The sequence below is a fragment of the Tupaia chinensis genome, unplaced genomic scaffold (genome assembly GCF_000334495.1).
Source record: "Tupaia chinensis unplaced genomic scaffold, TupChi_1.0 Scaffold140548_1, whole genome shotgun sequence".
Taxonomy (NCBI): domain Eukaryota; kingdom Metazoa; phylum Chordata; class Mammalia; order Scandentia; family Tupaiidae; genus Tupaia; species Tupaia belangeri.
In genome coordinates, this window is record NW_006200423.1 from 1,845,555 (window position 1) to 1,861,031 (window position 15,477).

At 40.5% G+C, this 15,477-nt stretch overlaps 1 protein-coding gene and 2 long non-coding RNA genes across 8 annotated transcripts in view; 2 read left to right on the plus strand and 1 right to left on the minus strand.

Annotated features, from left to right (window-relative positions):
* LOC102488218 (uncharacterized) overlaps positions 1–4,212 on the plus strand; it is a 14,440-nt gene extending 10,228 nt beyond the window's left edge. The window contains exon 3 of the long non-coding RNA XR_336649.1: positions 4,148–4,212. This is a non-coding gene — a long non-coding RNA (uncharacterized LOC102488218). The remainder of the gene's footprint in view (positions 1–4,147) is intronic.
* The window catches only part of PSD3 (pleckstrin and Sec7 domain containing 3), a 521,964-nt gene that overhangs the window by 77,631 nt on the left and 428,856 nt on the right, over positions 1–15,477 (minus strand). The window lies entirely within an intron of this gene.
* Positions 4,352–12,280, plus strand: LOC102487926 (uncharacterized). 2 transcript variants are annotated; one of them, XR_001371473.2, is made up of 3 exons: positions 4,352–4,424; positions 11,332–11,457; positions 12,223–12,280. It is a non-coding gene; the product is annotated as an uncharacterized LOC102487926 (long non-coding RNA). The 2 variants fall into 2 exon arrangements; XR_336648.2 differs by lacking the exon at positions 4,352–4,424 and adding an exon at positions 10,075–10,339.

A 15,477-nucleotide genomic window follows, 5' to 3' on the forward strand; every position in this document is an offset into this window, starting at 1 on the left:
TTTCCCTACTCCAATGTCTCCCAGTTTCGCCAGTGTTTTCCAGGAGCAGTTTCATAGTTTTAGGTCTTAGATTTAAATCTTTGATACAACTTGACTTGATTTTTGTCAAAGGTGAGAGGTAGGGGCTCAGATTCATCTTTCTGCAAGTGGAAATTCAGTTTTTCCAGAACCATTTGTTGAAGAGGTTTTCCTTTTCCCACTGGATTGACTGGTACCCCTTGTCAAAAATCAGTTGACTGTATGTTTGGAAATTCATTTCTGGGGACTCTGTTCCATTGGTCCATGTGTCTGTTTCTGCACCAGTACCATGCTGTTTTGATTACCACAGCTTTGTAGTATATTTTTGGGTCAGGGAATGAGATGCCACCCACTCCACTCTTCTTCTGCTGAATTCCTTTGGCAATACGGGGTCTTTTATGATTCCAGACAAACTTCATGATTGTCTTTCCTAGATCTGTGAAGAATGTGTCTGGTATTTTGATTGGCATTGCATTAAATATGTAGATTAATTTGAGTAGAATTGCCATTTCAATTATATTAATTCTTCCCATCCAGGAACATGAAATATCCTTCCACTTTTTTGTATCATTTTCCATTTCTTTTTTAGCTTCTCATAGTCTTCCTTGTGGAGGTTTTTAACTTCTTTGGTCAGATTTATTCCTAAGTATCTTATACTTTTTGTGGCTATGGTAAATGGAATAACATTTTTCAGTTCTATCTCAGTCTGCCTGTTCGTATATAGAATTGCTATAGATTTCTGTATATTGATTCTGTATCCTGTAACTTTACTGTATTCATGTATTATTTCCAGAAATTTTTTCATGGAAACCATTGGGTCTTCTATGTATACAATCAACCTCTTCTTAACCCCTGTATCTTCAGACATGGAAAATTTAAATCTGAAATCATAATCTGCAGGAAGTATGAAGGAGGTAGAAATTAGATGGGCACATTCAATTAATGAAGAGGAAGGAAGAGAAGAGGGACGTTAACAAGCTTTGATATACCACTGGAAATGGAAAACAAATGTTGTAATAAGAGCACCTGTCGTAGCTCAGCTGTTGTAACTTCCTGAAACACTTCTGATTCCATTGGTTATTAAACTTGAACTACTGAATCATTTCCTAAAACTTCAATGAAAATAACCACCACCAAAATATATGTGAAATAAGTCACAAAAATAATAATCAACAAAAATATTTGATGATAACAATAATCAGAGAAAAATACCCTTTTTGTCTCCATTGGTATTTTTTAAGGAATTGTGAGATATATGAAAATAAAACTAGGCTTGTATACATCTATAGTTTACTTTTATTTTATAAACAATTTTAGGGGCCGGCAGGTGGTGTGGTGGTTAGGGGCGCTAGACTCCCACATGGCCGACCACAGTTTGAGTCCTGGACTTGGAGGATTCTTTCCTCACTTTCTCTCTCTCTGTCTTTCTCTAGTCAAATTAAAATAAAGTTAAATAAAAAATAATTAAAAAAAAACATTTTAGACTTGTAGAGATAGTGCATAGAATGCACACATACCCAGCTTCCCCTTTTTTAGCATCTGATATAGCTATTACACAAAACTAAAAAAAAAAAACCTAGTATAATACTTTTCATTAAAATTCAGACCTTATTCAGATTTTACCATTTTTTTTAAAAAATTATTAATTTATTTTTCCATACAAGGATCCTACACAGTGCATTTAGCTGCCATATCCCTGTGGTCTCCCCCAGTCTGTCACAATTCCTCAGTCTCCCCTTGTCCTTCATGACCATGACATTTTAAAGGGCACTGGTCAGTCATCTGGCACAATATTCTCAATTTAATTCATCTCATGTTTTCTCACCATTAAATGGATTTTATATTCATATACCTGTGTTCCTGAAAAAATGACACTTTCAACACTTCTGTAGTGAATTTTTCAGTTTTTGCCTAGTATTTTTTGAAAACCTTTCTATCAGCCTCTCTTTCCATTTATGCTTTAGGTATACCTCTTGTAAATAGTATACTGCGAAAGTCAGCAGATTCAAAATGGAGTCATTTGTATCAAATCTGACAAAGCAGAACTGGAAAGACCATGAAGAGATAGGATCTCGTGTACCTATGCCTGACAACAAGATTTCAAGGATTCATCCAGAACTATAACTTTGCACAAGGCTACTACACCCTTATACACACACATGCACACACGCACGCGCGCGCACACACACACACACACACACACACACTCTTCTGTTAATACATCCGCTCAGCAATTTCCTGTCCAACTTTGGGCTGATACTACCCTTGATGTTGATCTTTGTAGCCATCTTTGTTGCCAATAATTCTTCCAAAACAACTTATATAATCCCATTTCTGTCACAAATTATGTCAAACCTAAACACCAGAAAAGATCTCTAAAACAAAATATTTATTTGAGAATGGACATTGAAATGTGAAATAAGCCCATTATATTGAAGATTACTATAGAGCAAAATGTACAGAGCTTTCCCATAGACATACCACATTTCCCTGTATACCTACTATGAAGATACCACATCAGGTTCTGCTAAAACCTAATAATTTAGGCTCTAACAAGACAGTTTCTTTTGAGGAAAAGCCTTGTTATGTGTAACAGAATGCTATATTGTACTTTTACTTTCCATTTTCCCTATCTTTACTGGAAGCACAGTGGGATTTTTCTTCACTATTTACTGTGATGACCTGATCTAGTTTCTATAGGTAAATGTCACAAAAGTCTGAGGGCTTCCTTATAATCAGGTCTCTCCCCGGGGATTTTCAATCTTTCCATAATGAACCTCCAGATATTTGTCAATTATAGTTCAGGTTTTCCTTCACCAGTAGTGGTTTTTATACAGGCTTCTGTTCATGTGTGTTCATTTCTAAGTTGTGATTCTCTATATTTACCTGTGTCTCTAATTTTGAGGGTAGTTAGCATGTAAGGAGATTGGATTTCATCGCTCCCATAACTCCAAGTGAAATACCCAAGCAAACTGAGTCAACAACTCTTCTTAGATTCATTAGAGCAATGAAGTGGCAACTTCATGCTAACTAGCAACCAGAAGTCTCCTCTAACAAAATTTTCAGTTTAATTATTGTAATATTTTACTCCAGATTTGGTTATTTTTTAAAGAATCATTTTATTGAACTGTATTTATTTTAATTTGACCTGAGAGGGGCAGAGTGAGAAAGTAAGAGAGTAAAAGAGAGATAGAGGAAGTGAGAATGTAAGCTACCAAGTCTGGGACTTGAACCATGGTCAGCCATGTGGGAGTCCAGCACCCTTAACCACTATGCCACCTGCTGGCCCACAGATTTAATTCTTTTAAAAATAATTTTTATCTTTGTTGATATTCTCATTTTGTTTAGTTTTTCTGATATCCTTTTTGTCTATTACTTTTCTTTAGCTCTTTGAGTATGCTTAAGATAGCTCTCTGAGGGACCAGCAGTTAGTGTAATGGCATGTCGCTGGACTCCCATGTAGTCGACCGTGGTTTGAGTCCCAGACCCAGTGGCTTAAATTCACGCTGGGTACATGTGCGTGCATGCCCAAGATCCCGAGAGGAGAATGGAAGAGAAGGGATTGCAGTGTGGTCATCCCCCCTGGGGGGTGATTTCTCCCTTTCTGACTGTCTCTCTCTGTCTTCCTGGCGAGCACACACACCCTATAGCAAAAAACCAACCCCCCACACACAAAAAACCCCTCAAAAAAAAAAAAAAAAAAGATAGCTATCTGAAAACCTTTTTCTAGTTAACTCTAATATTTGTCTGTCTTTAGGATCAGTTTCCAGCAATTTAGTTTTCTACTTTAAATGTGTCCTCTCCCCCATTCCAGGTATTATCTTTTGCTAAGAATTGGGTATTAGAATAAATAGCTACCTCTCCCAGTCTTTGCATGCTAATGTAAAAGACTTTCACTAACTGTTGGGTCTCTGTGCCTTGGAAGCACAGACATAGGGGCTTACTAATCTCATCAAGTCTTTTGGAGGCATGCATCTTTTCTAGAACTACATATGCTCCTCCCCTTGGATTCTCCTCTGTATATGACTGCTTTAAAATGTCCTAATTTCCCAAAGAATCTCACTCGAGTTTCTTCTGGGGGCATTTGATGTTCTATTGTGTTCCTTTGCCTGCATTTTTTTGCTCCCAGGCATTTGCAAAACTGCAGTCCACTGACATTTTCAAGTGAGATACCACCCACCACTGCCTTCTGTGGTTTTTGCCAGTCTGAGATGCCAACTATATGACCATTCTTCATCTGATCTCTGTGTCAAACAAAACAGAAACAAGTCATTTGGACAGCCCCCAGACAGACCAGAATTTGTAAACAAGTTTCACTACCTTCCTTCCATCCAAGTGGAGGGAATCAGAAAGAAGCTCTTCCTCTAGACTATGCCCTATGGTGCCCAAGCAGGGATTGGGTAAGGGTAAGTACAATTTTCTATTTAAAATGTGCTTTTTAAAATTTGTTATTTTTTTATGATGAGTTCCCCTGGTTCTTGCAGATCTTTGGTTGGTTTTTAGAGCTTGTATGAAGTTATTTTGGTCAGTCTTAGTTCATTATTTAATGTTTTTGTGAGAAAACAAAGGGTTGGAGCTTTCTGGTCCACCATTTTATATAATTTCCGTTTCATTTTTCTAGTCTTTTTTTAGTGTGATGGGTTGAATTGTGTTACATCAAAAGATACTGAAGTCCTAACCCCTAGTACCTATGAGTGTGACCTTATTTGAAAATAAGCTGATCATAAATGGAAGGTGATGTAAAAACACAAGAAGTTGGGAACCAGCAGTTAGCGTAATGGCTATGTCGCTGGACTCCCACGTAGTCGACCGTGGTCCATGTCCCGGACCCGGTGGCTTAGAACTCACGCCGGGCGCGTGTGCGTGTGTGCCCAAGATCCCGAGAGGAGAATGGAGGAGAAGGGATTGCGGCGTGGCCATCCCCTCTGGGGGGTGATTTCTCGCTTTCTCTCTCTATATCTCTGTCTGTCTGGCGAGCGCATGCGCCCTATAGCGAAAACCTCTCCAAAAAATAAAATAAATAAATAAATAAAAATAAAAACACAAGAAGTCATCACCAAGTAAAGGAACCCCTGAAGCTACCAGAAGCTGGAAAAGAGGCATAGTATAGATTCTCCTTCACAGTCCTCAGAGGGAGTCCACCTTCTTGATACCTTGATCTCATACTTCTAGCCTTCAGTACTGTGAGCCAATAAATTTCAATTTTTTAAGCCACTCAGTTTGTGGCATTTGGTCATGGCAGGAAACTAATATACTTACACGTTACTTTGCCACTGCTTCTGATTAATTTGGTCAATCTTAAAGGTGGGATTACGCTCTGCAGAAAAAAAATCAGGACTCCTGAGTCAGAGTATCTGTTTTTCTTCAAATCCCACTGTGACCTGAAGTCAGCCACACCATCTCTCACATACGAAAGTCAAGGCTTGCTGTGAGTCAGTAAAGACAAGCCAGCAAAGCCTGTCCATGGAGTGGGAACCTAGGAACAGCATAAAGGTCTCTGGAATCCCCACTGACTTTCAACAAAACAGCTCTCAGAGAAAGACAGCTGACTTGAATCCACTGTAGTTCTATTATTCCATGATTATGTAACTCTGTGGGTACAGGGTGAGGCATAAAGATCAGACCTCAAGTGTCTCCATAGCAGCAGACCTGAAATGGAAGTCTACATTGATAAATTTAGGTCAACTGCTGCAATCAAACAAAACAAAAAACATACCTCCTCCCTCTGATACAAGACTCATAGCCCAAATCTTACCATGCAAGCCCTCTACCACAACAAAACTGAGTACATTTATTTTTAAGGTTTTTGCCAAAGGGCACTGGCTATGTCGCTGGACTCCCACGTAGTCGACCGTGGTCCATGTCCCGGACCCGGTGGCTTAGAACTCACGCCGGGCGCGTGTGCGTGTGTGCCCAAGATCCCGAGAGGAGAATGGAGGAGAAGGGATTGCGGCGTGGCCATCCCCTCTGGGGGGTGATTTCTCGCTTTCTCTCTCTATATCTCTGTCTGTCTGGCGAGCGCATGCGCCCTATAGCGAAAACCTCTCCAAAAAATAAAATAAATAAATAAATAAAAATAAAAACACAAGAAGTCATCACCAAGTAAAGGAACCCCTGAAGCTACCAGAAGCTGGAAAAGAGGCATAGTATAGATTCTCCTTCACAGTCCTCAGAGGGAGTCCACCTTCTTGATACCTTGATCTCATACTTCTAGCCTTCAGTACTGTGAGCCAATAAATTTCAATTTTTTAAGCCACTCAGTTTGTGGCATTTGGTCATGGCAGGAAACTAATATACTTACACGTTACTTTGCCACTGCTTCTGATTAATTTGGTCAATCTTAAAGGTGGGATTACGCTCTGCAGAAAAAAAATCAGGACTCCTGAGTCAGAGTATCTGTTTTTCTTCAAATCCCACTGTGACCTGAAGTCAGCCACACCATCTCTCACATACGAAAGTCAAGGCTTGCTGTGAGTCAGTAAAGACAAGCCAGCAAAGCCTGTCCATGGAGTGGGAACCTAGGAACAGCATAAAGGTCTCTGGAATCCCCACTGACTTTCAACAAAACAGCTCTCAGAGAAAGACAGCTGACTTGAATCCACTGTAGTTCTATTATTCCATGATTATGTAACTCTGTGGGTACAGGGTGAGGCATAAAGATCAGACCTCAAGTGTCTCCATAGCAGCAGACCTGAAATGGAAGTCTACATTGATAAATTTAGGTCAACTGCTGCAATCAAACAAAACAAAAAACATACCTCCTCCCTCTGATACAAGACTCATAGCCCAAATCTTACCATGCAAGCCCTCTACCACAACAAAACTGAGTACATTTATTTTTAAGGTTTTTGCCAAAGGGCACATGTAGAGAGACAGAGAGGCAGTGAGAGGGAAAGGGAAAATCCCCCCCTGGGGGCAATGGCCATGCCACAATTCCTTCTCCTCCATTCTCTTCTTGAGATTTTTGGCAAGTATGAACATGCACTCAATATGATTTTCAAGCCACCAAGTCTGGGATTCAAACTGTGATCAGCCATGTAGGAGTCCAGAGCCTTAACCAGAATGCCACCTTCTGGCCCCTGAAATGGAACACATCTCTAATACTAGATAGGGGGCTGAAGGAGAAGCTCCTGTTCTTTCCTTACAATAAAGGAGAAGTAATTAGTCCCAGTGACCCACATTTAAGTGTCTCAGAGGCAAGATACTCTGTACCTTTACCCCCGCCTCACTTCTTTGCCGGCGTTAAGCTTTTGTCTTCCTTTGTAGAAACTCCGAGGAGCAGGGCTAACCTCTGTTCTTTAGCTCTGGCTCCTCAGCCTGCAATCCAGTTAGGGTGATGAGCTCAAAAGACCCGGTGGTTCCTCAGGTCCCACTGTCTTTGCCAGCCTAACTTCCTGAGGGCACTCTAGGTTACAGAGCTGAAGCTTGACTTCATTTGACTCACAGAGCACTCTGCTCTGCTCTGTGTACCTACTCTTCCAGTCAGAATATTAAAGAAGGGGATGGCGTACGAGTCAGATACCAAACTCCACCTTGGTCTGCCAATCATTCCAGCGGCAATCACAGTTTAATGTCTCAGGACCAGCATATGGCATACTGGTTACGATGCTGGACTCTGACATGGCCGACTATGGTTTGAGTCTTAGAGTTGGAGGCTTGAAACTCATGCTAGACACGTGTGCATGCACACCCAAAATCTCAAGAGGAGAATAAAGAAGATGGGATTGCAGCATGGCCAGCCCCCTGGGGGTGATTTCTCACTTTGCCTCTCTGGTGAGTGCACCACCCTATGGCAAAAATCTCTCTTAAAAAATCCAAAAAATGACAAAAACAAACAAACAAACAAAAGCCTTAAAATGTCTCTACCTCATGACCATCCTAAAAGCCAGACGTTGTCTCAGTGAAAACCCAAGGTCTAGACAAGTGAAAGATGGCGTGATGGCAGGACCCATAATAAGTAGCCCCCTCTTGGTAAGAGTCCTCTGTGGCTTTCAACCCAGAAAACTTTGAGAGGCACAGCATCATCTTGGAGAAAGGATATGGAACACAGGAGAAAGCATGGGAAGCCATGCCCAGCTCTCCTCCAGGAAGAAAATGCCTGGATGCTACTGTCACTTGGGGTGGGATTAGGGGAGTCAGAGCAGTTTCAGAGGGGGACTCAGAAGAAGTAGCTGATTGCCTAGAAATGATATTACCACTTGATTAAGACCCAGAGATGGACTCATAATCTATCAGGGAAAACAGACAGATGATGATGATTTGTGCATTTTAAATAAAATATTGCAATTTATGTTCAATGGAATTGCATACAAAGTCATGTAGGATCAGAGAAGAAGGAAGCGTCTGTATCAAATATGCTAGATTATCAGTCAGCTGGTGGGATGGAGGTTAAGGCAGCTGGATCCCACATGGCTGACTGCAAGGTTCAAGTCCTGGACCCTGGGGCTTTAAACACACACTAAGTGTGTGTGTGTGTGTGTGTGTGTGTGTGTGTCCCCAAAATCCTGACAGGAGAATGGAGAAGGGATTACAGCATGACTCCGCCCTCTGAGGGGCATTTCTCACTTTCCTTCTCTCTCACTGTCTCTCAGGTAAGCATGTGTGCTCTATAGAAACAACTAACACATACATGGATGAAAATGCTGATTCGGAAGTGCAAGGAATCTTTGTCGGTGATGGAAATGTGGTGATAGATTGTAGTAGTTTCATAATTCTGTAAATTTAAACAACTCATGAAATTGTACCAGATATTAATCGTTTCTACAAGATCTACGGGAAAATGTGTAAAGGGCAACTAAAAATGAGGTCCTTCAGTAGTATTGAAGGACCTTAAGAAAAGGCATAAATTCAAGTTCAGCTTCATGGTACATAATTTACATGCCAATAAGGATATTCAAGGAAAATAAATGCGTTGGCCAAAGGCAGGAGCAGAACCCTGTATTAATACCATCTCAACACTGCGATCAGGTCGTTGTTGGGAAAGAAAGTGAAGGGTGAATGCATTAAAAATGTGCTGACTTATCACAGGGTTTCTATTATACCATGGCATATTATGCCACGAGGCAGGAGGAGTTTAAAATAGACCTGTCATTGTCAATGACCCAAAATAAAAAAGCATGTAGTTAAAGTTTAAAATTTTGCTGCAAATAAGAAATTTATTTTGTTTTCTAAAAATATCTTCTTCTGACCCAGACATCTTCACTTGACCTTAGCCAAAAGGCCGAGAAATAATGACACGGGCCTCTACGTACGAATGAGACTACGTTTTTCAGTCAGGCTATTAAGTTCTGTCCCTAGCCCTTTAGTACTGAGAAAGAAAGCGGTCAGATATGAGGGAGCTGTAGGTTTGTCACTGGGCTTTCTAAATAAACAATCATGATGGTATAAGGGGTCCCCCCCAAAGTTCATGGGAAAAAATGCACATTCTACAGACCTATGTATGGATTTTGAACTCTTTGTTTTTTGGCACCCTAACTCTTTAATTTCATTTTTCCACACAAACTTTTTGAAGTCTCCTCATATGATGATTCTAGTCTGCCTTCCAAACTAAGAAAATCTTAACTGTAGGTATTCAGATTGTTGAAAAATTGAAGTTTTTCGCAAAATTCTGGGGTCAAATTGTTATACCAGATATTGTTTCTACAAGATCTACTGGAAAATTTGTAAAGGGCAACTGAAAATGAAGTCCTTCAGTATTATTGAAGGACCTTAAGAAAAGGCATGTATGCGTGAATACTAAAATGTACAGACACAGGCCCGGCCGTGGTGGCACAGGGGTAAGACAACGCGGTGCTGGAAGTCATATGGAAGATCGAGGTTCAGGTCCTGCGTCGTCTGTACACACCAGGTGCCGTGTGATCCTGGCTGGCTGGGAAGGGTGTGGGGTTGGGGGAATTGCAGCCTGAGGCTCTGTTGAGGATGCTTGTCTTTCTCAAGCACCCTCTCTCTCTCATAAAATAAACTTCTAAAATGTACAAATACACAAATGCTCAAGTAAATCTAAACAGTTATTGTCCAAATTGTTCAAGGCATAATATGAGTCCCTAAGTCACTTACAAATTACACTGACTGTATCCCTTCTTGTATCCTTCTTTAACAAACATCAAAGGCTTAGCAATGGACATAGATGGTATAAATTCTAAGTGATCAGCGTATGAGGAAGACTACTTTACATTCCAGTCTCCATAATTCTTAGCACTTCAGTGATTCTAAAACTGCTGTAGGATAAGTGGGTTACTATAACCACACTCCAGCTGCTCACGCCTGTCTGTTCCGCATATTCTGAAGTGGAAGATAACATGAAGCCAATGGTATTCGTAAAGTGCGTCAATTTCTTTCTTGTCTTGGACATTAAGACTATTTCACAGTAAAATCCTTAATAGTCCTACAGGCCCTTCTCAATCTCAACATACAGAGAGCTATTGCATATGGCACAGACAGCTGTCAGTTTTGTTTGTTTGTCCCCCCCCTCCAATATTCCCTTTCAAAGCTCAGAACTGAGAGGCCAAACTTTCTAATTTCCTACATGCCAGAGCTCAGATACTTACAGATTAAATGTTTTATGTGAGTAATACTTCAGGTTCTTAACAAAATTATACTTCGTGGAGCTCTATGAGAGTTTTCCTGGATCATAAATCTTGGAATTTTTCTTCCTTATAACACTTTAAGCAACATAGAGACTGATCCACATTCAATAATATTTTGGGCCAGCAAATCCTTTTAAATAATTATTTACTTAATACTAATTATTATTATTTTTAAATTTGCTATAGGACACATGCAAGAGAGAAAAAAAGAGAAAGTTAGAAAGCAAGCTGCCAGGTCTAGGACTAGAACTGCAGTTGGCCATGTGGGAGTCCAGTGCTTTAACCACCTTGCTACTTCCTGGCCTCAGCTAGGAAGTTTTTAAGTGCTATCAATTCTTCAGCTCAAAACTGACCTTAAGTTAATGTTCAGGTTTTTGTTTTGTTTTGTTTTTAACTATAGTATTTCTGTTTGTTTTCTTGTATCCAATGTACCTATACCAAATTTATAGGTAAAACAAACCAGTAAAATCCTCCACAAAACCACTATATATGAGGGACTTCAAAAAGTTCACAGGAAAATGGAATTAAAGTATGAATTTATTTGGATGCATTTCTTTTTCTTTTTAAACTCGGAGCTCTCACAGCATGTGATCAGAGGCACAGAGAGACCCCAAAGTGTCCCCACCCCACCTCACAGCTACAACTGCTCAGTATATGAGAGTAGGCAGAAAACAGCTTAACTTAGAAGCAAAGATAATAAAGTTCAAATCACCCTTCTTATATCTAGGACAAGAAGAAACAGCAAAGACTGAGCCAGCCCTACAGAAGAGCAGAAACATCATGCTTGAGAAGCTGGATCCCACATGGCAACTGTAGTTTGATTTTCTGGCCCACTAACCTCTAAACACTCCAGGTAAGTCTATGAATGCCAGGATCGAGCAGGCTTGAGGACTGGATTGTAGTGAGGGTATCATGGTGTGACCAGACCCTGTATAGAGAGAGGATGTTTCTCGAGGGGGTGTTTACTTTTTTTTTTTCTTTTTAGAGAGATTTTTGTTGTAGAGCATATATGCTCACCAGAGATAGAGATAGAAAGTGAGAAATCACCCCCTGGAGGATGGCCATGCTGCAATCCCTTCTCCTCTGTTCTCCTCTTGGGATTTTGAGCATGCATGCATATGCACCCAGTGCGAGTTTTAAGTTCCCAGGTCCAGGACTTGAACTGCAGTCGACTATGTGGGAGTCCGGCAATGTAACCATTACACCATTTACTGGTTCCTCTCTCTCTTTCTCATGAGCATGTGCACATACATGCTCTTTCATGAGTTAAAAAAATATGTGCATTTTTCAGGAACCAGCAGTTAGCGTAATGGCTATGTCGCTGGACTCCCACGTAGTCGACTGCGGTTCGCGTCCCAGACCCGGTGGCTTAAACTCACACCGGGTGCGTAAGCGTGTATGCCCGAGATCCCGAGAGGAGAATGGAGGAGAAGGGATTGCGGCGTGACCATCCCTCCTGGGGGGTGATTTCTCGCTTTCTGTCTCTATGACTCTCTCTGTCTGGGGAGCGCACATGCCCTATAGCGAAAAAACCTCTTAAAAAAATACGCATTTTTAAAGAACAAAAAGGAGTAGCAAAGGTTATTCTATGACACAAGCTTATAAAGTGCTTATTTAGGGTTCAAAAGGACAAATGTGGAAAAATGATCAGCAACGCCAATGCTGCTGCAACCCAAACCCTGAGGATGCTGGAGCTGAGAGGCATCCAGTGGGCCATCATATAACACTAATTTTATTGTGTCTTAATTAAAGTGAGCCTGGTGTGTAAATTTTAAGATTTGCTTTTTTATGTTTTTTATGAATTGTTCCATTTAGCTTTTTTTATTATTATTATTTTAATTTGACCAGAGAGGTCTTTAGAGACCACCCACCTCCATATTATCCAGAAAAGATTTTTACAGAGATGGCAGCTGAAGTTTTAAGAATAAATGAGATTGCTGAGGATGAGAGCATATCACAAGAAGCCAATTTTAAGTGCTGCTCTTAGGAAGGGACCAACCTGAACGGATAACAGGAGCATCAGAGAAAGAGTGATCAGAGAGGGCCAAACTTTCTAATTTCCTACATGCCAGAGCTCAGATACTTACAGATTAAATGTTTTATGTGAGTAATACTTCAGGTTCTTAACAAAATTATACTTCGTGGAGCTCTATGAGAGTTTTCCTGGATCATAAATCTTGGAATTTTTCTTCCTTATAACACTTTAAGCAACATAGAGACTGATCCACATTCAATAATATTTTGGGCCAGCAAATCCTTTTAAATAATTATTTACTTAATACTAATTATTATTATTTTTAAATTTGCTATAGGACACATGCAAGAGAGAAAAAAAGAGAAAGTTAGAAAGCAAGCTGCCAGGTCTAGGACTAGAACTGCAGTTGGCCATGTGGGAGTCCAGTGCTTTAACCACCTTGCTACTTCCTGGCCTCAGCTAGGAAGTTTTTAAGTGCTATCAATTCTTCAGCTCAAAACTGACCTTAAGTTAATGTTCAGGTTTTTGTTTTGTTTTGTTTTTAACTATAGTATTTCTGTTTGTTTTCTTGTATCCAATGTACCTATACCAAATTTATAGGTAAAACAAACCAGTAAAATCCTCCACAAAACCACTATATATGAGGGACTTCAAAAAGTTCACAGGAAAATGGAATTAAAGTATGAATTTATTTGGATGCATTTCTTTTTCTTTTTAAACTCGGAGCTCTCACAGCATGTGATCAGAGGCACAGAGAGACCCCAAAGTGTCCCCACCCCACCTCACAGCTACAACTGCTCAGTATATGAGAGTAGGCAGAAAACAGCTTAACTTAGAAGCAAAGATAATAAAGTTCAAATCACCCTTCTTATATCTAGGACAAGAAGAAACAGCAAAGACTGAGCCAGCCCTACAGAAGAGCAGAAACATCATGCTTGAGAAGCTGGATCCCACATGGCAACTGTAGTTTGATTTTCTGGCCCACTAACCTCTAAACACTCCAGGTAAGTCTATGAATGCCAGGATCGAGCAGGCTTGAGGACTGGATTGTAGTGAGGGTATCATGGTGTGACCAGACCCTGTATAGAGAGAGGATGTTTCTCGAGGGGGTGTTTACTTTTTTTTTTTCTTTTTAGAGAGATTTTTGTTGTAGAGCATATATGCTCACCAGAGATAGAGATAGAAAGTGAGAAATCACCCCCTGGAGGATGGCCATGCTGCAATCCCTTCTCCTCTGTTCTCCTCTTGGGATTTTGAGCATGCATGCATATGCACCCAGTGCGAGTTTTAAGTTCCCAGGTCCAGGACTTGAACTGCAGTCGACTATGTGGGAGTCCGGCAATGTAACCATTACACCATTTACTGGTTCCTCTCTCTCTTTCTCATGAGCATGTGCACATACATGCTCTTTCATGAGTTAAAAAAATATGTGCATTTTTCAGGAACCAGCAGTTAGCGTAATGGCTATGTCGCTGGACTCCCACGTAGTCGACTGCGGTTCGCGTCCCAGACCCGGTGGCTTAAACTCACACCGGGTGCGTAAGCGTGTATGCCCGAGATCCCGAGAGGAGAATGGAGGAGAAGGGATTGCGGCGTGACCATCCCTCCTGGGGGGTGATTTCTCGCTTTCTGTCTCTATGACTCTCTCTGTCTGGGGAGCGCACATGCCCTATAGCGAAAAAACCTCTTAAAAAAATACGCATTTTTAAAGAACAAAAAGGAGTAGCAAAGGTTATTCTATGACACAAGCTTATAAAGTGCTTATTTAGGGTTCAAAAGGACAAATGTGGAAAAATGATCAGCAACGCCAATGCTGCTGCAACCCAAACCCTGAGGATGCTGGAGCTGAGAGGCATCCAGTGGGCCATCATATAACACTAATTTTATTGTGTCTTAATTAAAGTGAGCCTGGTGTGTAAATTTTAAGATTTGCTTTTTTATGTTTTTTATGAATTGTTCCATTTAGCTTTTTTTATTATTATTATTTTAATTTGACCAGAGAGGTCTTTAGAGACCACCCACCTCCATATTATCCAGAAAAGATTTTTACAGAGATGGCAGCTGAAGTTTTAAGAATAAATGAGATTGCTGAGGATGAGAGCATATCACAAGAAGCCAATTTTAAGTGCTGCTCTTAGGAAGGGACCAACCTGAACGGATAACAGGAGCATCAGAGAAAGAGTGATCAGAGAGACACGAGGAGAGCCAGGAGAGCACAGAGCGACAGAAATGATGAAGTCCACACGTACACATACGCAATGACTCCATGCTGTTTTGTAGATGCTAAAAGTGCTCTGTGATCAAAGCAAGTCTCTGTATTTTAAAAAAGTTGACAAATTGGCTCTTTATCTCCTGCAGAAATACAAAATGTACATCCTAAGCCAGAATTTATTCCGAGACAAATTTGACCCACAAATGCTTTCTGTTTTATGTCCACTATAATCAGCAGTATCCTTCCATGAAAGCCAGAAATGTATATAATATTGGAACTGGAAAGGGTATGTGTAATTATTTCATCCAAACCCTTCGTTTTCTATGTGATGAAAGTTAATTTTAGGATAAAGTGCCTTATTCTTGATAATGTATAAAAATGCAGTATTGTGCATACTCACATGAATGAGAGACAGAAAGGAAAAAGACAAATAGAAATTGAGGCTTTAAAAGCTACAGCATTAGCTGTGATGGAAAGACAGCTTACTTTATGGTTAGCGCGTTAGAGCACTTCTGAGTCAGGGTGAAACAAGTTACATGAAACTTGGTAATCGCTGTCTCTTACAGAGGAGGAAACTGGGCCGAGAGATTACCTTGGCCAGTGACCCGCTAGTATAATATGTGGCAGATCTGGGATTCAAATCCAGGTCTGACTTACATTGGGTTCCTCAGTAAGATTTCCTGCTG